At 36.3% G+C, this 17523-nt stretch overlaps 1 long non-coding RNA gene across 2 annotated transcripts; it reads left to right on the forward strand.

Annotated features, from left to right (window-relative positions):
• The first annotated feature begins 15876 nt into the window (after positions 1-15876).
• LOC101159864 (uncharacterized) lies at positions 15877-17277 on the forward strand. Of its 2 annotated transcripts, none has more exons than XR_910686.3 (3): positions 15877-16015; positions 16570-16826; positions 16931-17277. It is a non-coding gene; the product is annotated as an uncharacterized LOC101159864 (long non-coding RNA). The 2 variants fall into 2 exon arrangements; XR_177560.5 differs by having other exon boundaries at positions 15888-16015; positions 16531-16826.
• The last annotated feature ends 246 nt before the right edge of the window (positions 17278-17523 follow it).

The raw sequence follows: 17523 nt of genomic DNA on the forward strand, positions 1-17523 counted from the left end.
CCAGCAATGAGAAAAACTTGTCATTAATACCTCACGATGATGTGTTGCTGTGTATTTTTTAGTCTCATGCACCACTCTGATCCACCTAAAGGGGCCTCCCTCAGACATTTTCAGCTTTTGTGGAACAGGAAACAGCTTTTTGAAAAATAAAAACTTTAGAGCTTAAGAGAAATCTGAATCTTTTGGTGGCCCTGAATTGAAATTACACCAACAAATCAGTCAATGCAAGAACAAATTAAAGACCACAACAACAATTACAAAAGCAAAAAAAAAAAGAATAATTCAGAAATCAAAACAAAATCAAAATTAAACAAAATAAAAATGAAACATTTTGGAAAACAAAACTAATTTCCAGGAATTAAAATGAAATGTTTAAAACATGAAACAAAAGAAGAAACCTGAAAAGTAATATGGGACATCGCCGATTGGATGATGACGGTTGTGGACCATTTTAACCAGACGTTATTTGGCATAAAGTAACACTGGTTATGCTCCATACAAATCATGCAACTATTACTAGTATGCGAACATTAAAAAAACTCAAAAAATCTAAAAATAAATAGTCATCATCCAATCTCCAATGTTTCATAGTACCTACCTTTTTTCAGTTAATGTGTTTTGTTTTTTAACATTTCATTTAGATTTCTGTGAATCACTTTTTTTTCTGAAATATTTTATCTTTCTTATGTTTCTTTTTTTTTTGGGGGGGGGGGTTGTTTTGGTTTCTGGAATATTGTTTTGATTTTTAAGATGTAATACAGTAAACCCTTGTTTTTCGCGGGGGTTACGTTCCAAAAAGAACCCGTGATAGGCAAAATCTGTGAAGTAGAAACCTTTATTTAAACTATTATTATACAATTAAATACTCTATTATCCATTTAAAAGAAAGAACAGACCATTTTACAGGCTCAAGCATTTCTTTCACAAATAAAGGTACTTTAGAAACGTTTTTTTTGAACAACTAACTTCTGTACTGTACTGTCAAATAATAATTTTAATCATCGATGTGAACAGAAGGCTTCAAATTGCGGAGATTAGCCCCGCCCACCATGACCCGAGTAATTGGATTAAACGGGAGAAATTTTAAAATGATTATGAAAAAAATACAAAGTACAGTGGGACAAATAGTGACTCAGGTGTATTTCACTGATCTTCAGACTGAGCCGCTGCATCCTGACTCCGCTCTGCAGTGTTTTCTTCTTTTGAAGCCCGTGGTGCAGGTGTGTTTGTTCGGGAGAAGAACACAGTGATAGGCAGTTGTTGTTGCTCTTTTTTCTATGGGTTTTAGAGAAACTCGAAATTGCAAGGGAATTTGCACGTATGTAATGTAAATTTGGCAAACTGTTTTACGTACGTGTACATATTAAACTGCAACGTTATTGACGCGCAGGTAGAGAAAAAGCGGAGCGACTTTTTAGCCAATCAGAAAGCAGAACACAATGCACGATGTAAATCCGTGAAGTAGCGAAACCGTGAAAAGTAAACCGCGTTATAGCAAGGGATCACTGTATAGTTTATTTTTAATTATCATTATTAGTTTAGCTTTTTTTATTTAATAATTTAATGAGGAATCTTGATTTGAAACCAATCTCAAGCTTCATACACCGGTCATGCGTAGCACATTTAACAACGCGCTGAACGTGGGTTGTTGAATGCGTTTTTTTGGCATATGGTGTTCATACACACCTCTCATTTTGTGTTACTAGCACTATTAATCACATTTGGAAGGGATTTGGTGCAAAATGTTGATGCAAATCTTGATTTGATTGTTTTTTTTTTCCTCGTGTGCATCTCCACTGATACCAAAACAGAGTTACATTCAGCATAAAGATTAAAGCAGTCTTCATCCTTTCAGAAAAAAGGTATGTTGTAATTGAAAGAAAACCAGAGTGATAGTGTAACCGACACTTGACTTCATCAGGATGCGTTTGACCCTCTCCTCCAGCAACAGAAATGAATTGTCAGCAAAGAGAGTGTAGATTGGATCTGTCTGTTTGTGAATGACAACTGATGAAAGCTCCACACCATAAGGGACACTGACATGGAATTACTGCATATCTCGCTAAATTCCTCTCATCCTACTAGGGAATCTGGGAACATTTTAATCTGGGAGGTTTAGGTTAACCTTATATTACCTTTACAGAAATGCAGAAACTGATGTGATCTATTTGCACTCTTAAGTGCACCTAAAACTAGTGTAATTGCACTAATAGGCATAAGTCAAATTAGAACTTGTTTGTTTTTAATTTGTTGACAGGAGGGAAAAGGGAACTGATGATGACGGTATCCATCCCCGTGTCAGGAGACCGCAAAGTCAATGCACAAATATGACTTGTTGATTTTCAGTGAGCTTTGAACACACTCCAGCCTCATCAGCGCATTTGAACACCGAAGCAGATGACTGTCAATCCCTTTTTAATTAAACAATATTATAAGTCAGCAAGAGCGCATCTCCCTTTCAGCTCCCACATCTATCATAACGTGCACTCTGCAGGCTTCTCTGATACCACCAGCATCCACAGCACAGCGACATAAATCTATCAGCTTCTTTTTGCTAAATCGAAAAGTTTTCACATGTTCGCTTGGATGACACTTTCGGCGACGGGGTCCTTTTTCAACAGTTTCGTTTTCTACACTGAAGATTTGTCACAAAGACTAGATGGTGTGGATCCAAACAGCTTATTTTTTTATTTTACTCTGCTGCATTAGAAAGCCCAGTCAGAAATGGGATCCAGGCAGAGCTTGGCAATCTTACAATAAACTAAAAGCCAGCCTTGCTTGTCGGGTACACACCTCATTGAAGGTGATAGAGGAGTGAATACGAGCCCCTCCAGTCGATTTATGAGCTGTTTATTCCAAGACAAGCTCAGGGGATATTGACCCAACTGTCACATATCTCTGCACAGAATACATGCTTTTGCACTCAGACAAAAGGCACCAGTTCATACTGTAAACGCCAAAAAACTCTTGTTTGTTTTGACTTCTGTTAAACTTTCAAACAGTTCTCTGTAATCCTGAATGTCTGTGAAAAACGTTTCTGGTGCTTGAACTGACGACCTACTCCAATATAAATGTTGTTTTTGGTATTTTTGACATGTTCTTGTTTTTCTGATGATGGAGGACAGGAAAAGTCAAATTTGCATTTTTGAATATTTCTTTATTCAAGTAGTTGTGAATCAGGAGCAGACAAAAAATGCTCTTTTGTAAAATGTTGTAGTTGTGAAATACAAGCTACATTCTCCAGGCCACCAGCTCCCTGCTCCACTCCATTGCAATGCCTCGACCTGTAGACGACTAGATCGGTGTAAGTCTTTGTTTTCCTCATCTGAGTTGGCACCTGGCTCAAAATCTGGCTGTAAGCTAGCGGGAGATCTTGTAAGTGAGAAGTGGGGGCAGGGTTGCTCCACACCCATAGCCCCGCCCACAACTAAAAGGCAAATTTCTAATGAGCTCCTGCCGCTCTGCAGAAGCTATGTCCTAGAAAACGACAAAGATTTGTTAATTTTAGTTAAAAAATGCATAATCATAATTAAAAGACCATGGGTCTACTTTTACAGTAGAACAAAAGATGATTGGAGTGGTTCTGTAAGCACTATCAGAGCATATTTAGATGAAATTGTCACTATAAATGCATTTATGGCAATTTCTGTGACATAAACAATCTTTAGGATCAGATGAAATAGCCAATGACGATAAATGTAAATCAGTGGATTGGTAATTCCAAGGAAATTCTTGGAAACTATTATTGGACAATATACTAAAATTATCTCCAGGGTACAAAAAGTGACCCCAGATTACTGTGAAATTGAGGCTAGAGTGCATTTCTTCCCCCTTCAGCTTTAATCTGAGACAGATTTGCCATCCACTACACTCAAAGGAAGCCCTCTGTCAGTTTCAGTCAAACTTTGGGGCCTGAAGTGACATCTAATTATAGCTCTATTTCCAACAACCATCTTGCACGCCTTCCGAAACACTCATAGGTGATTTCATTATAGACTTTCGCTGAGAAGCAAGAATCTCCTAAAATTATACCCCAATATCTCCATGTTTGCATGGCCATTATTTAACCAAGAAAGAGCCAGACTTTGCCATTTCTGGCTCCATCACCTAAATATTAAATTGATGCTACAATTCATGTTTGAAACTTGTTTATTGTTTTGACTCAATTTGACTTTATACCATGTTCTCAAGTGTTCTGTTTCTCCAGAGAGAATCCCATCACTGCTGGATTGACCCTGGATGACAGAGTTTACTTTGTCTACCAGTGTGGACGTTTTTCCTGTGTATGACCCCGGCATGTGTTTAGGGTGTGGATGTTATAGAATAAAAGAAACAAAGGTCATAGTTGTGCAGAAATCAAGAGGTAAACAGATGTAAAACTCCTCACACATTATCAAGACTTTTCTCAGAAAGACATGAACATTTTCCCACTTTTTTCTCTTGTTTAAACTCTCAAAGTTCAAACTATGGAAAAATAAGTCCAGCATTATAGAATGAAAATAAAGAAATGATGACGACTGAAGATTCGGTGGGCTGAATGTATTCTGTACAGGACACAAAACAGGTTGATTGACAATTACCTGCAGCCAATCAGCAGAACCCAATTTACTGTAAAAAAAGAAAAAAAGCATGCAAGATTTTACTGAAAAAAATCTGTGAAAAAGCGAGATTGTGAAAGGGGAATTGCAATATAGCAAACAGATACTGTAATTCCACCTGCTTTCAATATTAAGTGCCAAAACCAATAATAATCCTCCCGCAAACAATTCTTCTTGGAGAGTTCACTAGTAGAGGTTAGAATAAAAATGATTCGCTTCCGCACACACAGTTATTTACATACACTGACTTGCTGCAGAATGTACATACACCACATTGTATTTTTTGTATGCCTCTTTTAAATTACCAGTTGTTAGGTCATCTACCTTCAGGTTGTCTTTTTGGTTACCCATCATCTTTTGAACCACAGGAGTCCCTTGCTGTATCGCGATTCATCTTTCATGGTCTCACTGTTTCATGGATCTTTTTACACAGCACAATGTGTTTTGCAACTAGCCAATATTCTCCATGCTGTATCTCCTGTACAGAACGCTTTCAGTTGGCAAAAGTTACAGAAATCCTTGATTGCGATCAGATTCTTTGTTTTCATTCTATAATACTGGACTTTTCTTCAAAGATTGAAACTTTGAGAGTTTAAACAAAAAACAGAAGTGTGAAAATATTTTTCTGTTGAAAGTGTAGAAAGTATGTTTTGTGGAGTATACAGCCTTAAAACAGCTATTTTGCAGATTTCACCTATTGCTATTTATTTTTAGAACGTAACCCTCACAAACAAGGGACCAGTGTGTTTAAAAGGGTCCTGGTTGGCAAGATATCAAGTTAGATAGAGCGAGAACCAGGTCAGCATGAAAGGAGCGCCATAAACAATCACCAACCCAGCTACAGTTTCTAATGTGATTTAAAAGCCATTTGACAAAAAGAAAAACTTTTATTAAATGTTTACACAGAATTTTTGTTTGGAAAATTGTCATCAATTTCAGAATATAAACCAACCCTGGATGTAAACGAGTGAAAACATTTACCGTCCACATGTCTAAAGTTTTTTTACTGTCACGTTTTAAATTGGAAAGCTCCCTGACTGTTTTGCCTCTTCACTACCAACCTTCTGATTAGCTTATAAACGTCTACGTAAACCTCAGTTTGGACCATATGGATAATGGGAGCTGGAAAGTCAAAGACAAATTGGAAACATGCCTTAAATGTTAATTAAACCTTGCTAAACTTGCAAATTGAATTAAGACCCATGTAAAAAATTGGTTGCTTTCAGGGTCAATTGTGTCTGCAAAGGGGTGTGAATTCTCGCAGGGATGCATAACCTCAATTTACTGCACAGTGACTCTGCTTCTACTATGTGGAAGCTGAACTAGATAAGACATTTACTGTGTGTTGATTTTCATGCAGTTGTAAAGTAGCATGAAGAAAAACAATATTTTACTGAGAAGATTACATAACATGGAAAGGTTCCACTGGGGACGGTAGACTTAAGCTGGCAGCTGTGGTATTTTTTTAGCATAGGTTTCTGACAGGGAAGTTTATCCTTCTTGGGTTAGGAGGATCCTTTGTGCTGTGAAGCTAAACTATGTTCAGCTTAACTTTATCTAGGTTTTTCTGCCAGCTGCTTAAATCAACAATTTGTATGTAAACAAAGGAAACAAAAGTTATTTGAATAACCTTCATACTTTGTGTGATTGAATCTTTTTTCTTGTTATACAATGGATGTGTAAAAAAAAGTGTTTAAATATGACCTCTGTTTTTAAAAACTGTTTGAAGCTAGATGACATCTTTAAATCCTGTTGATAGTTCAAAGATTGATATTAACATTTATTTTTAGACAAAAATGTAAGTACAGTGGTCCTTTGCTATATTGTAGTTCACCTTTTCCCTATAAAACATTTTTATGTTTTACACAGCGCACTTTTTCCTGCTCCCTGATTGCAGTGTTGGGTACATTACTTCTAAAATGTAATTTATAATATGGTTATTGGATCTAAATTGTAATTAAATTATTTTACTCACTACCTTTATGAAAAACGAATTCACTACTGTTACTTTACGTTTTTTCCAGCCATAACCGGGCCATAAAAGGGAGAAAAAGGCACAAAGATCCCATTGTACGAAGTTATTGCTTTGAAAAGAAAGACAAAGTATGAACCTGGTTTAAGACAATCTGGTTTGATTAGAATTCAGACAACAGTGTAAAAAATGACATAATCACAAGTTACAATACATGGGGTCTATGACACTGAGATGTGGTAAAAACTGTTACTCCAATATTCATATCTATAAAATCCGAAATTAAGCCATTCTTTTGGAATCACAAAGAACAATTTTTAATGTTCAATTTTCCAGACTTTAGGTTTTCCAGTTCAATGAGTTACACTTTTCTCTCTTTACGTCTGTCGTTTGTGCAAAGTTCTGCGCTGCTGTGAGTCTACTGAATTACCCCCCACCCCCTCTTTGTGGAGCGCATTTAGCGCCAATTCATATTGACCAGAGACACAGTCACGTCCAGCTTGGAGAAACAAAGAAAGAAAGGGTGAAATATTTTAGAAAAAATGGCACCTGGGAAGGACTTGGCTTTTGCCTTTCACACCACAGAGCCGACTTTAGAGTTGTTTCACACGCAACCGAAACATCGGTACTTGGACGGGTCTCTGCTCTGCTGCTCACCTGCTGCTCCTTGGGGATGAGAAGACTCCTTACTACATATCTTTTCATCTCATCTTGGAGCCAGTTTGGAAAAGCAAACTGACTGCAGCAATGACGCCATGTCAGTCATGTTCAGTCAATTTCTCAGCAATAGGGAGTATCTCCACCTGGGCCAGACATGCCCGTGTCAACAACAAACACTGACCTCACCTCATTCATCACTGAAGAAGCTCTCACACCTGTATCTTTGTTTGGTCTGATTCCACTCAGTTCCAGAAAGCAAACCAAAGACGCAACCAGTATAGATTAATAATGAATTGAGAAAATATTTCAGGTTAAAAGCTGATTATTGGTTCCAAGTTAAGTTTGAGAGCATTTTGATATGTTTTTGACTAGTTAAGTTTATTGAAAAATTCAATTGAAATACTGGTTTTTGGCTTTTAAGGTTTTCAACCTATCATTATGTTCATCATGGTAAATGGCGTATACTTATATCGCGCTTTTCTACCTTCTTCGAGGGCCCAAAGTGCCTTACAGTCACAGTCCCATTCACACATGCATTCACACATCTATCAAACTAACCTGCCAAAATGAACAGAAAAGGAAAGCAAAGAAGATGAGTGGTTACGTTGATTCCATGTCCCTTGGAAAATGAGGTCTATAGAGTTGGGCATGAGCTGGAGGAGCCCTAAAGACTGGACAATATCTTTACCTTGATCAATCCCTAAATCTGTGTGTACATGCATGTGCGTATATGCCTTCGTTTTTTATTTTTTTATTATCCTCCTTTTCAGTTCATTTAACCGAGTGCGAATGTAGAACCTAGATAAAACAAAAGTGATGTTTTTTTGGTAACTACAACGCCAATATCGAGATCTCAATTGAAATAAATAATGTCCTAATAGAAAGTGTTACAGAAATCAAATTCTTAGGGGTTTTTATCAATGACAAACTAAATTGAAAGCAACACATCAGACACAAACTAAAGTCTCAAAAAATATTCCCATCATAAATAAATCTAAACATATATTAGACTACAACAATTGTACTGCTCCTTAATATTACCATATTTGACCTACTGTGTAGAAATTTGGGGGAATAGTTATAAGAGCTCACTACATCATCTCTTTTTACTTCAAAAACGAGCAATTGTAAAACTCTGATTTCAGAGTATGTAGATAAGAGGAGTTAAGGATCAATAGGTGTTTGAATAATTCCAAATACATTTGTGAATTTGATCGTGGTGAAATAATCAAAGCTCTTTTAATTACAATCAATGAGTTTTACATTGTAATGTGCAATAATGATTACTGGAATGTTTAAATTACAATCAAAAAGCTATTGATTTTCTTTACTTGATCTGCAATGTGTAGCAATAATTACTGGTTTATTGTGATAATGTGTTCTAATAATCAATGATTATTACATAATGGTTACCGTTACTGTTTACTGAAATCATGAATGAATGTGTTCTGAAGATAATCAATCATTACTTGGCACTGTTACTTGAAAAGAATCTATCGGATCAGAACCGGATTACAAAAACTGTAAAACTATAAAATTAACTAACTCAGTAGGGGTGGGATTATATGAATTCGCTTCTTCCCACTTTTCAAGCAATAAATCAAACTCTACTTGACTTTAGTTAATGATCACTGTATTTAATTAAGCAAATGTCATTTAAGTGACTTTTTTGTTTTGTTTTATTTTCTGTCTTTTTAATCACTTGCATTTCAATATTTCTGTAATGAGTTTGATACATTTGTGTAAATTCTTTATTGCTTTGACTGCAATGCTTGAAATAAATCAAATCAAATCAAAAGAATGTCAGAGCTCACAAAACTTAAGTAAAGAAGTAACAAGGGTTTCTATAGTCTGTAATAATAATTAATTACCTAAATTTTAACTGTAATAAACTACCTTCCTTTGTTACTGACAAAAGTAATTAAATAACAGTAATTAATTAATTAAGTAAGTAAAAACAAATGAGTGACTAGGTTTCGTGAGTAAGTTTTAAATGAGTATGATTTTGATGTGAAGTGAACTTCAATTCAATTCAATTACAAACTGTAATTAGTTTCTCCTTCATGGTCACTTTTCAAATGGTTTTCACTTCTGTGTTTTAAAAAGGACTTTATCCAAATCATACAACCTGAGTCCCCTATAGGTCTAAGTTCAACTGGTTAAACTTAACAGTTGCATGCTTTGTACGTCGACCCCAAAAATGGACTTAAAAATTGTGTAGCAATGTACAGACACGAGAGTTTTGAACGCAGACGCCCAAAGTGTTTATATGTGCATTTACATAGACGTTTCATTGGAAGCAGTTGCTGGAACGCATGTTTCCGAGCCCGCTTTGAATGTAGCACAAGAAGTAATTGAAGAAACTTCAACATTTGATACTATTAGTTTGGCTCCAAATCTGGATTTGGAGTGTGGCAGCTGGGAAGCTCTGGAACGCTTCATGTTGCAGCCAACAAGACCACTCTGGTGGATTAATCTCAATGGTTTCTATTGGAAATTGTGTCTTCAAGCAGCATTTCTCTTCATCTGCAGCATCACCAGGAACTTCAGCTTAAGATATTTAAGAAGGAAGGCAACTGTTTAAAGACACCTTCAGACAAAAAACTGCTTTAAGGCAGCATCAGTCATATTAGCATTTTTTTTTTATTAACATTAAAGGGAATACATTCCATGTACCAAATTGAATATACATCTATAGATGAGCCAAGTTATAATGTCCCCACCAAGGTTTTCAAACAATGCAAACAGTCCACAAATTAGAATATTTTTAAACTTGTCCATCGTGAGACGACTCCATAAATTGTCGTCTTTCAGAAGTGGGGAGCTTGTCCAGTGACAGCTGCCAGACGGTATAGAAAGATTGTGATGGCTGTTTAGGCTTGTAATCAAACAAGATGGACTGCATGTCATGTATCTGCCAGAAAGAGGAAGATATATCTGCTTGGTTAATAGACTAGCTCAAAGATGAAACAAACAAAATAAAAGTTGTGTTACTTCCTCCAGCCAGGCAGTGATTATTATCAAGCAGATGCATTCTTGTAAAATAAAATAAAAAGTTGTGTTACTTCTTTCAGTCAGGCAGTGATTATTATCAAGCAGATGCATTCTTGTAAAAGATACCAAAATCAGTGCTGTTGCTCTTCTTAGTTACTATGTTCTTTTATTTTAAAGTTGCACATTTGTATTGGAAAAAATATAAACAAATCTTGAGTCATTTCCATTTTTCTTCAAAATTAAGCTTATTTATTATAACAGAAATGCACATTATTTATTTAATTATTGATACTTTATTTTTCAAATGCTCTAAAAATAAAAAGTTTTTAAAAAGTAATTAAGCAAATACCACAGTCAAAGATAAATACAATTAGTGCTACCATTTAATACATTTTGTGTTGTTAATTACTTATGAGCTATAATTAGTTGATCTATTTATTAACTAACATCAGTTTGATGTATTTGCATTTAAATTTGTGATATAGTGGCACAGTTAAAGATCAAAGCGTCGATCTGCATATCATATAAAAACGATTTAAACCTAAAAAATACCGTAAATTCCGGACTACAAAGCGCACCCGATTACAAGCCGCACCCACCCATATTCACGTTTTTGACTGCTTTTATACATACACAAGCCGCGTCAGAGTACAAGCCGCGCATGTGTTAGCCGATATTGTCATCCTGACAGATCACGCCCAGCATCCCAGAGTGAGTGCAATTTATTAGCACATTGTGGGTGGTGCCAGTTTTGCCTCTGGGTCACGTATTTGAGTGTATCGACATCTGTCAAACAGCATGGACCTATATTCTGTTCACAAGTTCCTCAGTTATGGTGTTTTTATTTCATTTTTTTTTTACTCATTGACAATCTAGGTATCTAACATAAAATTAAAACAGTAACCATATAATCAACATTACATCCCTCAGTTATAATGAGGAAATTTACATCCGCGATTCCACATTTCCCATGAGTCTTAGGGGCTAAAGGCGGGGCCAATGCCCGGCTCGCCATTCTGTTGTACGTGTTTAAGAATGAGCAAGTAGCAGCAGTGCATGGAGGGGTGAACGGGAAAAGCTCTCCTTCCGCTTGTGTCGCAGCAGCGTTATGGGAGTAACATGACTGGTTAGAAAACACAACGGTAAAATAAAGCAGCGGCGACTGAAAAGCGCGCGCCTCAGCGCGATACGCGCGCCTCAGTGCGGCGCGTGCGTCAGAATTCAGAAGCCTCTGCACTCCGCTCCCGCCCCGCGCGCTCCTTGTCTCCCCTTCCTATCTACTCCGACACCTCTGGCCAGGGCAGCTTCAAGGAGGAGCACTTCGTCCCCATTGCGCCGGTGGATGGAGCAAATCGTTTCTGTGCAAAGCAATCGGACTACTGTACGTTTTGTGTATGAGGGGCGGGTGCGTTGTTACGTGTGGGAGCCATCAGACTGCCATCGGCCCCGCAGCTCAATCAGCAGGAGAAGATGTCTCCAGCTCACACGGAGGCTGTGAGTTTTTCAAAGCAAAATTCCGCTTTTACGGTTTACTTAGAAACCGTAAATGGAGTGTAAATTCACTCCATGCGCTGTTCTCTCCGGCACGCAGCAAACCGGCTTTTCCAAACCCGTTGGTGACGGTGGACTTTTTTACGCTGCTTTTAACGATTGCTTTTAACTTGAAAGCTTCATCATAATGTAGCGGCGATCACGTGCACGTTGGGTCTAATGGCCCCAAAGGATTCTGGGATGCGGCTGGGCATGCGTGTTTCGTTTTGTTGAACCATGACTGAAGTGTCTAAGACCTGAAGTCAAGTCCATGCTGTTTGGCTGCTAAGAGGTGTGTTGAATAAAAATGCCTTGTGCTTGGTGTTAGATAGAGAATTCAAACTATTCACTGAGTTCGAAAGTACGAACATGGCGGCCGCCAATTAAATCCATAAATTAGCCGCGTCGCTGAATAAGCCGCAAGGCTGTAAGCGCAGGAAAAAAGTAGCGGCTTGTAGTCCGGAAATTACGGTAACTAGAATAAAGTACCAATAATTGATTGGTTGAATTTTATCACTTACATAATTGATAATAGTTTTGCCGTTATATGCTGTTGTTATGGATTAATTCTGTTAAGAACTACTAAGTCGCACATTGATGATGTCATAGCAGCTACAGGTATGCGCCGCGTACAGCTGAGTTTAAATAAAACCTTCATGCAAGTAAGCACTTAGACCCTTGTTATAGATGAAAAAATGAGATCAACTCGATTTAAAAAAACAAACAACAAAAAACTTGCTAAATTGTCTGTAATTAATTGCGATTAATGTGATCATTTTACACCCCTAAATTTAATGAAAGTTTAGCTGAAAAAGAGCTTAAAGCTGGTGAGGACCAGCCAAACTCATCCAAAGGTAGTTATGCTGCAGCAGCAGTCTTTCTCAGGCAAAGATGTCAAAGATGTGCAGTGTCAAGCTCTTTTAAAGCAGCACAACTCTGAGGACTGTAACTGCAGTGGTATATCAAGGAAACAAAATGCAGCAGATAAATGGGGCATCACTCTCACTTCCCTCAACCTATCAGCACAGGACTCAAATTTCTCCTTAATCCATTTCCACCTTTGCCCTCGAAATCCTGCTTTATGGTTTCGCAAGACCAATAGGCTGGTGAGACTGGATGATGTCACGAGACCATGCAATGAGATCAAATCCACATGTGAGGGTTAACCAAAATGCGGTGGCAGCTGTAATGGAAGTGCCCTCGGGCCTAAAGCATGTTCTTGAGGCATTTTTCTGATGATGGAGGACATGTATAAAGAAAATTAGGATTAAAATAGCATTTCTGAGTATTTCATTTTTCAAATCATAGTTTTTTTTCCCCCTAAAACGGCATAATCATAATTAAACGACCACTGGGAACGCTTTTATAATAGATCATAAGATAATCTGAGTGGGACTTTATGACAACTAAGTAACTAAAAAACACCAAAATGTAGTAAAAGCTTTGCAGTTGGACATGAAGCATGTATTTTTAACTAAATTTGCTAGTAAAGAGACGTATACACATTTTCTGTTTCACAAAATTACAGTTGATGAAAAAAAAAAACAGAGATATATGGTTAAGATTAAGATATTTGCAAGAAAAAAGTACATTACGATCAAAGTTTGTCAGTTCTTGTGACATTCTGACTTTTTTCCCACATCTGCAATGTTTTGTACACTTCAGTGTTTTGCTTTTTTTTTCTAAGCATGCGTGTAACATTACGCAAAACTAAAAGCCCTAAATCAAAAAATAACTTAAAAAATAAGTTTTTTTTTACTAATCTTAATAGTTCACAGAACCCATCAAGAGTTTAGACCATAAATGACATATTTAAACAAAACAATAAAGCAATTATTTTAATCGAACAAAGCTCTATCACCTTCTACACAAATTAATCTATGCTCAACGTGTTTGATACAAAAAAAAGTGAAACACAGACTTCTTGTACTTCCAGCAGATTTAGATTTAGATAGTCAAAACGTTCCTTTATTTTAGTGAAACCAGCTTTGGAATTTCAACACATGAATGCTGAGACGGAAACCTGACATCAACCTAGACCCCAGAAAGTTCTTCAAAGGGTGAGCAATATTAGCAAAGTCCATTGCAGAACTCATAATCATCAGAAAATGTTGATTGTCTATAAATACCAAATATAGCCATAGAAGAAAAGAAAAAAAAGGTTTTTAATATGTAATTTATTTTTTTTCAATTTCCATTCTGTACTAGGAGCGCCATGAGAAGATGATACATCTTTTATCCAAACCCTCAAGGCCTTTATTTGAAGTTTTACACTGGAGGCCAGTGTGACGATGAATAAACAGAATTACATCCCCAAAGTTTCAATAATACAACTGTGCACACACAGTTACATTTTTTATCCCCTTCTGCTCACTAAATTAAATATGTTTCAGAGAGCAATTTGAAACAATACATTTTGCCATGATGCGGTAAAGCCTTATTAATCTTTGTTGTTGTTGTTTATTTGCATGTTTCCAATCACTTTGCTACAAATGCTTGCTTCAAACTGTCTTTTTTTATTGTTATATTTTACAAATGCGGGGTTGAATCAATTAATCCCTGTAACATTACTTTTTAAAGTCTGATTGCCTTTTCAATGCAACGCTTCCCTGCACATTTTTGCAACACATCCCAGCAGAAATGAACAGACTGTAAACTCAATTAAGCAAACAAAACCAGCCATAATGTGTTCATTATTTGATTTTAGCTTTGCCTTGTTAAAAAGTCCTGGAATAATATTTGACATTTTATTATAAACTCCGGTTTTTGGACTTTTTCCTGATAACAGCTCGGATGGTCCTATTAATCTCTGAGCCAGAGCCCGGCTCTGGAACTGATTTTTCTGACCACAGAAGCCCACAAAACTTAATTCAACTGCTGTTCTATCCTCCACAATAAAGTTGAATTGAGCCTCAAAATTTGGTGCTTTATAAATGTTTGGCAAATTAGCCTTTTGGCCATCTGTTATAGTTGTATCAGCTGTTGATGAATCATGGATTGCGATGCAGTGTTGTGTGATGGATCAATGTGGAGAAGGAAAGCTTTGCATTGTCACGATTATTTCAATGGTTTTTATATTCCCATTTACTCTACATATAGACACATTCCTTCAAATATTTCCTTCAGAAACATTGTTTTTTGGCTCATCTAATTGTAATATTTTTTTTTTACCATCAAACCCTTTATGTGTGAAAACCACCCCATGCATTGTTTTGATCATTTCAGTATAACCTCTCAAGGTTGAAAGTAAAATATTGTCTCTATTATCGCAGAAATTAAATCAGAAGGATAAAAAAAAAAAGTTTCCCATCTCTGTCTGAAACGTTTTGCCATTTTTAAAATTTAAACAGTTTTTTTTTAGATCAACCAAACAATAGCTGGTTCACAAATAACGTTTTTATGATTTTGTAAATGTATTTGAATTTAGTTTTCAGCTTGTGTCAACATCACAACAGAGTATAAACTAAGACTGAACTGTATATATATATATATATTTAAAAAGACGGTCCTAGGTGACATCTGGCTTTAAACAGAACCAAACCCAGTTTTCTTCAATGTCAGTCATACCACATTTTCTACACTATTAGGAAAACTTAAAAGCTTTTTTTTTTTTTAAACAACATTTTTAACAACAAAAATGTGTCTTAAAATCTGGAGCACCTTACACATATTAATTATGGTTATATATGTGTATATATATATGTATATATACATATATTTTAACCATACTAAGCAATTTAACCCCATTTAATCATTAACCACATTTATTAAGTTGTATAATTCTTTGTCAGTTGAAAATAAACTGTACAGAAAATCTTTTATTTAGAAATCAAAACCAGCCCGATGTTTTTTTTCACAAAAACCTTTATGAATTATGAATTTATGAAAATCCTATAATGATCATAACACTTGACTTGACATGACCTTTTTTCCCTCTTTGTTTCATTTACACCTCTGAAAAGTATTTACCTGTCATCACAGCCATGATCCCGCAGTATTCACCCTCAGGACTGTTCATGCGTTTTAAAAATCTTGTTTGACGAAAGTAAAAGCATAGTTGTTTTCCGTAGGTTCGACTGGTTGGTCCAACCAGTTCAACCTGACACCACGCCCTCTACGTTCATGGGAGCTGCGGGAAACAAAAACACCTTCATTCCGTTCTCAGTTTCTCTGTTTGTGTGGCTGAAATTTTTCTGTTTTCCCCTGTTTTAAAAAAAGGGATACGGTTTAGACAGACTTAAAGGATTCTGAAAGCCAAAAGGTAAGATGTTTACTTTTCTTCCTTCTTTATTAACCTTTATAAATTATTTATGAAGTTTTAAAAACACAGAAATATATAATCCAAAACGTCTGAACTCCCTCCCCATGCCAGCGTTCTAAAGACACTGATGGCATCGGAATTGCTAAATTAGGCTTAAGTATGCCACACATAAGCTATTTCACTATCATGGTTATGGCCTAAATATGTTATGGTAGCTGTGGAGAGCGATTGTTTCTCAGAGGAAGAACAGGAGGGTTCAGTTTCTGACCAGAGGAACCGTCATCAGACTGACTGTTAATCTGTCAAATCAGTGTAATCTTATTCAATTAAGTGTTCATAAAAGGACTGACACTTAGATTACTGAGATTATGATTCACTTTTGAGGACAGATATTATTCATTTCTTCAATAAACCCCTACAGGTTGGTACTTTGAATTAAGAGGGTATTGATTTTATGTCATGAATCATCCAAAATTTGTACGGTTACCAACACGGTTTTTGCTTTTCCTTCTTAGAGTTCATCTGTCTAAACATTATTTGTGTTCCATCATAAGACCATAAGACACAGACATGGGGAAAGGTGCGAGTGACGACTGGGATGAGAAGCCCCACAATGTGCAGCAGACACAGCCACAGAAGCATGAAGATACCAAGCCTAAGAAACAGGAGGAGAAGGAGAAGGACAAAAAGAAAGGTTGTCCAAAATGCTGCTTGAAGGTCAGGGACTGCATGATGAGCCCGGAGTGCGGCAGGGCGCTTCAGATCTCCAGTGTTGTGGCCTGGTGTGGAATGTGCCTCAACATGTGGACATGTAAGCTTTACTATCAGAAAATCTCAACTATCACATTTTAACATTTCTCTACCACAAATATTTTTGGGAATATGTTTTCTTTAATTTCCTCTTTTATTTTGTAGAACTGAACAGTGGACTTCCTTGTTTCCTGAGCAACAAACTGAGCTGCCGTCAGACGCACCGTCAAGTCATCCTTTATTCTCCTGGTCTATAACGAAAAAACACTTAGCTTTAAAGTTTCTCATCGCCTATTTATTACTTTTCTATTACTGTTGTATTTTTAGAAGGATGGAAAACAAACCTGTTTCTGATAAGATATGTCTAAATATCATCTAGAACATTATGAAGGAAGTGTTAAGTATTAATGCTGCTGGATGGTTGATTATTTTAATTTGAAGCCTTATTTGTTGTATGTAAAAGTATTCAGTAATTTGCACATTTCCTAATAAATGTTCCTTTTATAGTTTTATCTGGTGTTTTCAATTAAGTAATTAAATCTAATTATTGTGTATTGAAAAAGGAACTATGCATAAAAAAAAGAAAAGTGTTGTTTTTACTGATCAAGAAGACTGAGTAATGCTTTACATTCCTTATTTCTTTACCTTTTTGACATTCTTGACTTATTTTTCTATGAAATTTTGAACTTTTAAACTGAGTTTAAGTAGGCGCAAAAAACGAGTAAAAATGTTCCATTTTGTCTAAACAGAGTATAAAA

The sequence above is a fragment of the Oryzias latipes genome, chromosome 19 (assembly GCF_053564925.1).
Source record: "Oryzias latipes strain Hd-rR chromosome 19, Olatipes_Hd-rR_3.1".
In the NCBI taxonomy this organism is placed as follows: Eukaryota; Metazoa; Chordata; class Actinopteri; order Beloniformes; family Adrianichthyidae; genus Oryzias; species Oryzias latipes.